The 4,294-nt window shown below is 46.0% G+C and overlaps 1 pseudogene; it reads right to left on the reverse strand.

The window, feature by feature from the left end:
- Window positions 1-2,137: 2,137 nt before the first annotated feature.
- On the reverse strand, window positions 2,138-3,522 carry LOC116759172 (annotated as a pseudogene).
- Between the last annotated feature and the right edge of the window lie 772 nt (window positions 3,523-4,294).

Raw genomic sequence — 4,294 nt, forward strand, 5'->3', positions numbered from 1 at the left:
CAGATGAGCTTCTGTGGTCTGGACTAACTCAGAGTGAGGAAAAAGGTTGAGAGACATGGCTTACCCTGGGGAGTAGAGGTATAGGGGCTCACTCCCGGAAGCAGCACTACTACTTCATGTCCACAGAGGAAGGAGAGCCATCAAAATCCTTAGGACATTACATAAAGAAAACACTCTTGAGTTTACACTTAAAAAAAACAAAATCCTTAGGATAGAAAAGACAACCCTCCGGGGCCTCCCTCCCCTCCCAGCATCACCCTAATGACATCCTTGATAATCACACAAGGCCACCCAGCCCCTTATTGGTCCTTGGGACTCTCATACCGCCTCTCAATGCCTGTCCGACATTCCGTTCAAGGCTCTCTACCTCCCTCCCCAAAAGATAGATACTCAGGGTTCATTCTGCAGAGTTCTTTCAAGTTGAGATGAATGTGATAAAACTCACTAATGTGTGAAGAAAGCAATTTGTTACCTCTGTAGGGGTTCAGAATATATCACCCCCAAATATGCCACTTTGACATCCTGATTATTTTGAATTAAGGTACTTGAGAGACAGCTGGTACAAGAAGAACACTTTGACCCACCTACGTCTCCCTGAAAGAGAAGAAATCTCCCTTGTGAAAGGTACCCTGTACCAGGAGGGCAGAAGGCATCCCTGGTAAGTCACCAGAGGCAGGGCATTTAGGGCCAACAAGGGCAAACAAGGCAAACTTGTTACTTCATCGTTTTACTATTTTGTCTTGTCAACTCCTCACAAATTGTTTCCTTGTCTAAAAGGTATAAAAGTTTCCTATTTTGGTCACTTCTTTGAATTTCATGTCTTTGTGGGGCTCCAGCACATATGTCCATATGTAATTAAATTTGTTTTTCTCCTGTTAATCTGTCTTTTATTACTAGGGATTCTCAGTCAAGCACCTAGAAGGGTACAGGGAAAATTATATATCCTCTCCTATACCTCCTCCCAGAGAATATTTATATCTTAGAAGCTGTTAATAACAGAAAAGTGATACTTAATCCAACATAACTGATCTGTAAAGTAAATTTTCAAGGACCAAATCTCCCCAGTGGAGATCTTACACCCCTCAAATCATCTTGGGTAGTCAGAATGTGAGCAATGGAAAGATGGACCTTGTAAAGACAAGTCAGTTGGTGAGTTCTCCATCATTCAAATCCATCAAGAAATGGAGATGCCCTTTCCCAAAATTATGTTTGAAAACAGAAAAGTTAGATAGCGTTCTACCTGGAGCATACGGTACAAATTCCTTTATCTTCAAAAGCAAACCCAGCAAATTCCCAAAGAGAGTGCACTTCAAACTGAAAAAGCACCCAGTCGTTTTCCATTGCAGGGAATGAGGGGAAATAAGAAAGACTGTCTCTCCCTCGGCCTCATTCTGAATCAGCTTGCCCATCTATGAAGCTGAACTTCTCCTATGCAGATAGCACAGATATCCGTTGTCTCATTAGCTAATGTCCCTCTGCTAAGACTAACGATGGTTTTAAAGCAGGCTGTTACATAAGGAAGAGTTTTCTATTGTTATAATAAATATTAAGTTACAGATCTGAGAATGTGGCAGAGTATTTTCAAAACCACAAAGAGACATCAATGAAAAAGAGCTGCAGCTCGATAGAAAACGCTAGAGTATTGAGTCTCTGTCCTGCTCTAAGTGCCAATTCCTGCCCTTCAGGTTGTGTGGTCCCAGCTGAGGCAGGGAAAGGTAGGCTAAACAGCCTTTAATAGTTTACAGCTGAGGACCATTTAGATCTCAAGCTTTGTCTCAAAAGAGAAGAGCCCAGGTGGTTTGTGGTAGTGGGTCAAAGACGAATTTTAATCTTGAGTCAGAAGACTCCTAAGAAAGTTTAGCTATAAAGTATGGAATGAGTGCTATGCCTGTCATTAAGGAAAAAGGTAGCGTGAAACGAAGGAAAGAGAGATGTAGCATTTCAGTCCCAGTTCTATCACTAAGTTATCATTAGTCACTGGAATGTAAGCTATATGTGGGCGGGGACTTTCTGTTTTACTCACTGCTATATTCCCAGCACCGAAGAACAGTGAGTGGCACATATTAGGCGCTGAATAAATATTTACCAAACGAATCAATACATTATTGCTGTCTTGAAGAAGTCAAACAGACAGCCCTTAGGGACTATTCACTGATTCTGTCTCTATTTGCCTCACAGCACTACTGCCCTTGTCAAAAGAGCATGAGGCATGAGCAGCGTGTGTGAAAAGAAGCTGATGAGGTGATGCCGGTGATGCCCTGGAGGAAAGTTGCAAGGCCTGAAGGTACAGTTGGGGAACTTGGGTGGCAGGTCGACTGGTCAGAAGGGAAGGGCAGCCTGAGCTACCTGTGAACGCAGAGATGCCGAGGTTGGAGGAGGAAAGGAGAGCTGCCAGGGCGGCAGCAGGAGCTGACCAGAGGGACTTTGTTGAAGCAGAGCAGGAAAGCTGTTGAAGCAGCCAGTTTTCTGCTGGCTTTGGCCGAGGGGCTAGTGGAGATGAGCCATCAGCTGCAAATGGAGCCAGCGGAGGAGAGGGAGAGCAGAGGGAAGTTGAAGAATTAAGGCAGACTGGTCAAAACGGAAGGCAGGCGGATATTGGACTAGCCATTTTTGCCTTCCGTAAAAAAGAGAAGGCGGGCGTCCCTGGTGGCGCAGTGGTTGAGAGTCCGCCTGCCGACGCAGGGGATGCGGGTTCGTGACGCGGTCCGGGAGGATCCCAGGTGCCGCGGAGCGGCTGGGCCCGTGAGCCATGGCCGCTGAGCCTGCGCGTCCGGAGCCTGTGCTCTGCAACCGGAGAGGCCACAACAGTGAGAGGCCCGCGTACCGCAAAAAAAAAAAAAGCATTTGTCTTTAAATTTGGTTTTTTTAGGAAACAAATGGTAAAATACATACCCTGTGGATTCTGAATTTCCCCATCACAGAGTGTGAATGTGATGGTTCGGTTTCGAAGCTCCTGAATATATTCTTTGGCGTGGGTGACACTGTCTTTGGTATCTCACGTGGAGGTGGGAGGCCTTCCACCAACTTCGCAAATAATGGCAACAAACCTCCATGATCCCAAAGCCACCTCCATGGTGGTATCGGATGTGTTTCAGGTACTGGCCTCTCCCTGAAGTGGACTCAGCTGTATATATTCAGCTGGATCTGAATTCCACATGGTGGTCTCTCACTGCCGTATCTTGTGCTTCTCAGAGAACCTCCTCCATTATTTGGGCCCCTTTTTCGTCACTAAATTCCAGTTGAGCTAAATCCTGGTCAGTTTAGCCAAATACCACATCTTGTCTTTGCTGTACTTTGTCTTCGACAAATGTAGATTTCAGCTGGCCTCTGAGGAGGTCCTTCAGGTAGTTGTGGAGGATAAACAATTTTTTTCTCCCATTTTCGAGAAATTTCAAGAGAAACACTGGTGTGGATATGTGATTAGGGTAAAATGTTATGAGATGAAAGGAACCCCAAGACCAGCTTCCCCCTCAGATTCTGCATCCATAACACATCCAAATGTTCCAGTCTTGCCACTACCATCTTTCCTGGAACTCGTAAGTTGTTTATTTGGGAATGTGATTCTGGGGGCTATAGGGCAGGACAGGAGAGGGGAACAGGGAAGGAGGGAGAAACAATACAAGGATATGAAACTGAACTGGCCATTGCTAAGGACATGTGGTGCTCCATCCTGACCAGACCTTCTGAAGAGCTGATGGAAAGCACCTCTGAACTGTCAACAGAGGGGAGGACATGGGGAACAGTTGTTCATTCCCCCACGCTTCTGGGCTGTGCACAGGTCGGTTCCCACAGGCGTCCCTTGCCTCAGCATCATCAAAACCCCAAGGCCAGAACTGAGAGGTTCACTGCACAGGCTCAAGTGCATCCGCACGAGGTCCATCAAAGCCCACAGGAAACTGGTCGTCACAGCAGTGGCCGGATAGGAGGTGGGGCTGGGAGGTTTGGACGTGGGGCGCAGTCACACCTGGCTTCTCTCTGATCTGCTGGTGCCCTGCCTCTAAGTCCAGTTCACAGAGTCCCGATCAAGGTGGTGGCTAGCTGCAATCTTTGCAAGGACTTGACATAAAAGGACTAGTGGGACAAGCTGCAGCTAGTTTACATGCCATTGTTCATATTTAAGACTTCCCTCCTTTGCCATAAACTGAGATCAGTGGTTCTCAAATTTTTCACAATAGAAACATCTGAGCAGCTTTTATAAAGTCCTTAGCCTAGGCTGTAACCCAGATAATAAACCAGTGTAGTTATCTAATTAGAAAATTAACATCTATAACAGCATTACCTAATTTACAGACAT

This window comes from Phocoena sinus, chromosome 9 (assembly GCF_008692025.1).
Source record: "Phocoena sinus isolate mPhoSin1 chromosome 9, mPhoSin1.pri, whole genome shotgun sequence".
NCBI lineage: Eukaryota > Metazoa > Chordata > Mammalia > Artiodactyla > Phocoenidae > Phocoena > Phocoena sinus.